This window comes from Medicago sativa, chromosome 1, assembly GCF_051527215.1.
Source record: "Medicago sativa cultivar Bolivia chromosome 1, Bolivia_mono, whole genome shotgun sequence".
Taxonomy (NCBI): domain Eukaryota; kingdom Viridiplantae; phylum Streptophyta; class Magnoliopsida; order Fabales; family Fabaceae; genus Medicago; species Medicago sativa.
Window position 1 is genome coordinate 14,320,107 of NC_140749.1, and position 7,265 is coordinate 14,327,371.

Here is a 7,265-nt window from a genome sequence, read left to right on the forward strand (position 1 = left end):
TATCATCATCCTCTTTTTCCTTCTCTTACTTACATTCTCCCTAGCACTCTTAACAATTTTCCTATTAGATTTGTACAATTATTTCTCAATTGTTTATGAGTATTTTGAAATTGTTAAGGGTGATCTTGAATTGGGTTTTGTTCTTATTGTAATAAGCATCATTCATCATGGTGTTGATTTTTTCTTGGTTCCAAAACCTAGCCATAAACGCAAGTTTGACAAATTTGAAGTGAAGGATCAACAATATTTCACAAGTCACATTCATGTCTTGAAGACTATACAATAAGGCCATTCTCAATTCTCATGATTCAAATTATGTATCATATTTACAAGAAATTGACATTGAGGAATATTGGGATAAGAAGATACGATAATACTCGAGATTTTTTTATTGGCAAATTTTAGTGCATGATTTGTTAGGGTGAGGAAAGATTGTTAGTACCATGGATCAAACTCTGAACCTCTTTAATTTTCATTCAGCGTCTCAACTCATATCATTGAACTACGTCGCCTTCAGGAACAAACATTAACGTGTATTTGTATGCTTCTTGAGCTACATTATGGCATGGTTGCAAAGTGTCCATTCATTTTTACATAACCTTCCCTCTGCCCTCTGGCAAGGCTTAGAATTGGACATCAAATTTCTTCAAACCTATAATAAATATAGAACCTATTTTTTACATTTCTAGTCTATACTAGAAATGAGTGCTTAGTTTGTATGAGGTCTTAAACCTCATTCTCACCATTGTTGTATTTAAAAATAACATGCTTGATGTAATTACTCTTTCACCACCTGGATGCATTTCTTTTTATTTCATGTGCTACAAATAAACATATTGACAAAACAGTTTTTTATTGACATCGTTTCTTGGTTTTGTTGTTGTTTTTATATATTTACAATAAAGTTAAAACTATCACTCTAAAATTTCAACACTATTATATTCCCTTGACCGAACTCGAATCCAACTAATCCTCCGGTCAAGCTAAACTGAAAGAGATATAATCTATCTCATCCAAAACATCTTTCGCTATAAGAAAAGACTATGAAATAGGAAATAAATAAAAACGCATTTGCAAAAAACTAAAAACTAAAATAAAAATATTCTTCAACTAAAAGAAATATGTTTGCTTTTACGGTGATGAGAATTAAGTTCGAAAGAATTATTTTGATTGAATTGATTTTTGTTAAAAGTGAGTTAAAAGTAAATTGATTTATGTTTGAATACACGTTTTGTTTGGATCATTACAACAAAATTAGTTTTTGGTGAGTAATTACCAAAGTTTATTTTAATATGTATTCAACATTAAATCTATAAGGGCATTCAAAGCAATTAGACGATAACAATGGATTGCTTAAAGAGGTAAGGGATTTGAGCTCCGTAAATGTGGTTAAGGGTACGATTCTTAGCTCTTGCGTATGAAAAAAATCAAAGGCCCCTCCAAAAGAAATTAGTCACTGCTATGCGGCGGGCAGAAAATGTGCAGCCGACAGAAACTTTGTATCATATCTAATCAACTCATTCTCCACAGTACTTTTGATTGTCCTATATGATTGTGTCATAAACCCCTCAATGCCTAGGAATTTTTCACTATGCATACTTATACTCGTACTTTCAACCCCCTCGGTGATTACTAAATACAATGTTACATAAAAATTCATTCACAATAACATGGCCGTTGCTTTACAACATCATACATCATAAAAAAATTATCATTTTTGTATTTCTTTGACTGAATTCGAATCTAGTTGAACCTTTGATCAAGCTGAAAGAGACCTAAACAATCTCATCTAAATGTCCCTTGAATATCATAAGAAGAAGAAAGTATCAAATAGGAAACAAGTAAAAACAAAGTAGTATTTATGAAATTATGAACAAAAACTAAAACAAAAAGAATCTTCAACCAAAACAGACTTTTATCCTTCCACCCTAATTTCCTTCTTCTTGACCTTCATTTTCTTCTCTCTTACAAGGACCATAAACCTTACTAAAATAAACAAAACCAAAAAAGTTGGCCAACATCAATCCAAAAAGAAGCCAATAATAGTAATCTAAATGTCCCTTATTTATGTTACTAGAAACCCAACTTTCCTTTCCCTCTCCTTTAGTAACATTATCAACAACACTCAAAATCAAACTAGCCAAAATATTCCCACATGACATACCTAATGCTGAAAAACTTGATGCAATACTAGCCATAGATTGAGGCAATTCACATATATAAAACTCATTTTGTCCAATGCCATTAAAAGCTTCAGCAAAACCATCAAGAATTTGTCTAGGCAATAGCCACATAACTGACATGTTCACAACACCTTGTGGAAATTCTTGAAAGCCTTCATTAATTGCTAATTTTCTTCTTTTACCTTCTATAATTGCCAATGAAGACAATGATAAACATATTGCTATTAATCCAATTCCCATTTTTTGTTTTACTCTAAGACGAGTCGGCGAACGCCTTAGTTTTGATGCTGAAGGGATTATGACACAATCATAGAGGACAATCCAAATTACTATAGAGAGGATCATGAATGTTGACATTGAAGCCGCGGGGATTTCAAAGTTCGAAGTTATGTGGCGGTTCATATGGTGGATGCTTCTAGTACATTAAATGTTCCTTGACTCATATCTATAGACATTATCATTCCTGTTGTCCAAATTGGAATGATTTTTATAATTGCTTTGAATGCTTCTACTTGATCTATTGTGCAAAGGCTCCATTGGTTTTTTAATCTTCTATCTTGTATAAGATCTTGTTGTTGATGTTTTACAAGGCATGCTTTGTTTAGAAACCTTGCAATCAAATTAAATACCAAAGCCAATTAGAATCACCTATATCATCATCACTCTCAAAACAGGATAATGAGTTGATTATACAATTTAAGAATTTAATTCATATATGCACCGACAACAATGCAAAGAGTTTTTACCGTGTCAATCAATCATAATCGTTGGGGTCGTGAAAAAAAAATTCTTTAGTTATATCCAATTTAAAAGTCATATAGAGGATAGTTTGTGATTCGTTGACAGTGTAAACATACTTACACTAGCATTGCAACAAGTTTATTACTCAAATATATTATGAATGGTTGAAGTATATGACAAGAAAGTCCCCGTGAGCTTAGCTCAGTTGGTAAGGACAATGCATAATATATGCAAGGTCAACACCACCCAAAAAAAGAAGTATATGACAAGACAATGGGTGTGTTACCAACTTAGGGTTGACGAGTCTGACAATTTGGTCTCTGAAATAATCTAATTTTGAAACGATCCATGAAATTGAAAGTTCTCAATCATATAGTCCCTCATGTACAATTTCATCACCAAATTGAACAACCTAAATGGACTAATAAGATCGAGTACTTCTCATTTTTTACTGTTGTTAATTTTAATGAAAAAATTGCCCGACGAGAGATAAAAACTAATGATTCACTACGACAATACACCATTTAAAACTTGAAAGGTTCATAATTTAATACCTGAATTTATCACTTGGCATAAGCATTTCCGAATCCTTGTCACAATAGTACATGCCATCATTCAAGACATTTGATGATGGTAAGTCGAGGTTTCTATTTCGATAAGACGCGACAACCACTCGAGCACACTCACTAATCACATTGCCTTTAGGTTCCACCTTGACATAGAGTGAAGAAGCTAGAAAGAAAGATATCATAGATATGAACATGAAGACAACAGGTAAACCAAATCCAACAATCCAACCAAAATTTTCTTGAATATATGCGAAAATGGTCATTCCAATTAGGACTGCAGCTGTTGCTAAAGCATAGGTCCAATTAAAGTAGCCCTCTATGATTCCTGCATCTTTTTCCTTGTCTAGTTGGTCAATGCCAAAGGGTAAGGAAGAGGCTCTTACACCACCAGCTCCAATGGCGATTAGGCATAGAGAAGAGTATAAGAAAGCAAGTTGTGATGTTGTAGGAGAGTTGCAGCTCATAGTGAATTGATCGCAAGGACTTAGGTTTGGAATCATAGCTGTTAGCCAAAAAAGTAGCATTCCCTATAGTGTGACGCATAATAATATCAGTAACCGATTTATAAACACATTGTAAGACTGTAACTCATCTCAACAATAAATACGAACTTACAAGTAAACCGAGAACAGATCCAAAGGCAATGGTAGCATAGCGACCAAAGTAGGAATCGGCAAGAAAAGCACCGATAATTGGTGTAAAATTAGTAGCTGCTGACCAGCGGAGGATCACATTAGTAGCTGTAGCAGCTTCCATCCCATAATGTCTTGTTAAATACAGAATCATGTTTGGCAATATTCCAAAAGTTGCCATTTTCTCAAATGCCTGGGTAGCTGCCAAAACAAGAGAAATTAATCATCATAAAATATTTCAAAAGCATGGCGCAACAATGGACTCAAAATTGTAATAATGATCTACAATGCCTCTTAAATCGTCCTTAAGACTGAGACACTGGTACGATATTTAAAGATGCTTCTGGAAATTATAAAAACATGAACTAATACTTAAAAAATCACTCAAAATTGTAATAATAATCTACAATGCCTCTTGAATCATTTATAGGATTGAGACAGTTGTATGAACGGTGTCGATTCCAGTAAAAGTAAAGAAAAATAATTATGGGAAATGCTAAACATTGCCATTGGGGCATTGGTTAAGAGAACAATAATAGAAATATTGTGTTGGGAAGTGGTAAAAAGTGATTGATTCAACTTTTTAAAAGTTTAAAAATTGTAGTTTCCAATGTAAAACTACTATTTTTTGTTTCCTTAACCATTGCCCTCAGGGCAATGGTTAGCAGGACCCAATAAATATAAATTGAGTTTTATGTTTAATACTTTCATGTTTGTAAATGGGGATAGTCCTCACCTTACAAGCCGATTTTGTGAGATTGTGTTATGTTCAACCACCATTTCTAAGATGGTATCAGAATCGATCCAAAATCTGTTTGGCTATCTACTATCAGGTTTCCACTATCATATCACTTTTGTTACGCTCTAGATGTCCAATCCTGGGTGTGAGTGATGTGTTAAGAGTCTCACATTGCATTAATTATGGTCTGATAAGTGGAAGTGATCCCTACCTTACAAGTTGCATGGTTGTGTTAGGCTCAACCACAAATTCTAATAAAAATATATTTGTTTTTTCTTAGATATGTATCTCAGCCATGGGAACACAGATGAACTTCTAGTTTCGTGTCAATTCTTATTATAATTTCGAACAATTTTCAAATACTAGTTTATATCTCATGGACCAATGAGCAAAATGATTCAAAGTAATATAATATATGAAGCACTGAATTGTAGTAAATGAGTTAAGTTACCTACCTATGATGAAGGGTAAGGTTCTGAAGCCACCCTTTGGATTTGTATTGCTAATTAGAGGCTCTTTCTCTTTCACCGTACTTCCCATTTTTGAACCGAAAACGGAGACACAGAACAGTTAGTAATGACTAATGACAAGTGAGAGCTTAAAGTGGTGTATAGACAGGTTCACCGACCCAAAGTGTTCCAATAGTTGGTAATTGTCCATGCAGGACACGAGAGCCATGCGGGATACTTTTTTAATTCAATAAAACATGACAGAATCTTTATATCCTTTTTTAAATGTCTGCCTCAAAATTCAAATTCTTGGTGTTTTTTTTTCCTCGTATCTCACTCTACTAAACAAAGTGTCACAATATTTTATTTTACTTTTGTCCTTTTATTTATTTCTTTTTTGGCTCTCATAAAAACTCTTTCTCTATAAATATCTTTTGCCGCCTCACCCCTCGAGACGACATCCAAAATCTATTTTCCGAGATGTAATAGCCACTCGCGGGGTGGTGTGTTGAGTACTTGAGTGGTGTCGGCCCTCCTCACCACCCTCGTGTCACCATACATGTAAATAACTTATGTTCCATAAATATATTTTGTCAAAGTTAAAATATATTACATGTAAACTAATTCATTCAATGTAATATACACAAATTCATTCATTCTTGGTTTCTTTGTTTCAATTTTCATTTTTTGGCAAGAAATGATACAATGTTTACATGTAAATAACTTATGTTCCATAAATATTTAGACGCTTGCACGTTCATGTTGTAGTTTTTAGTTTTAGGGTTTATGTATAATTTGCACTCCGTTTGAATAAGTTTTTCATTGATTGTTTTAAATTTCTTATGGTGTAGATATGAAACAATGGACAATTTGTTCAACACTCAATTATGCTTCAATGGTCAAACCCCTATTTTCTTCAAGGTTTGGGACGATGTCACGTTAAAAGATCTGAAGGATCAACTGAATGAAATCAATCAATGACTCAACCCCGAAGATATAAGGAGGTGTGGAAGACATTCAGTATGGACGTCCCGGGATATTGCATTTCAACAAGATAATGCTCGCAAAAGACGACTGCGTGAGGAGCATGTTCTCCGTATTTCGTCAGCACAACATGTTCCCGAGGATTGAGATGGATGCTATGTTGCTTAGATCACCATAAGATATTCTCAAGAGTTTGATTCTGCCAGAAGATTATGTTTAGGTAACATTATTATGTAGTGTCTTTATTTTGTTGGAATTTAAGATTAATTAATAGAAGTTTGCTGAGAATGTTGGCATTGAAATGTCTTCTACTTAGTGTAAAGGTTTGCAAGTCACTTTCAAAACTCACAAGAATGAAGAGAACACAACATGTATTCTACCGAATCAACTATATAGGTTTTCACATCTAATTCCTTTGTATAAGATGAGTGTCTCAAAGGGGAATACACTTCTAAGATGTTGTTTTGAGCTTGACCATGCTCCTCTGTCAATTGAAACTTGTCAGTTAGCAGGGCATTAGATTTAGTTCAAAAGAATATATTGGGATGCATTCATTTCTGTGATGACTCATCCTATATGAAAGAATTCGATGTGAAAACCTATATAGTTGATTCGGACGAATACATGTGTTGTGTTCTCTTCATTCTTTTGAGTTTTGAAAGAGACTTGCAAATTTTTACACTAAGTATAAGACACTTCATTTTCCGCAAACTTACAAGAATTTAATTTAAATCCAACATCATGACTATATTACATATTTAGGGAGAATTTAATGTAATGTAATGTAACGTAGATGGAATTAAAACTAAATAAAATTGTGTATTTTTGGAATTGATTTTGTGTACTTGTGTATTTTTCATAGTAGTTAATAGCGGATAGCGGCGCGTAGCGGCCGACCCCAAAAATGCTATAGCGGGATAGCGCATAGCGCTACGACCGCTATTTCATAAAAACAAAAACAACAAAAA

The 7,265-nt window shown here is 33.7% G+C and overlaps 1 pseudogene across 1 annotated transcript; it reads right to left on the bottom strand.

Annotated features, from left to right (window-relative positions):
- Positions 1 to 1,785: 1,785 nt before the first annotated feature.
- LOC146952925 (protein NRT1/ PTR FAMILY 1.2-like) lies at positions 1,786 to 5,439 on the bottom strand (annotated as a pseudogene). The gene is made up of 4 exons (XR_015007946.1): positions 5,320 to 5,439; positions 4,109 to 4,326; positions 3,479 to 4,020; positions 1,786 to 2,792 (listed from the first exon to the last, which is right to left on the bottom strand). The product of XR_015007946.1 is annotated as a protein NRT1/ PTR FAMILY 1.2-like (transcript).
- Between the last annotated feature and the right edge of the window lie 1,826 nt (positions 5,440 to 7,265).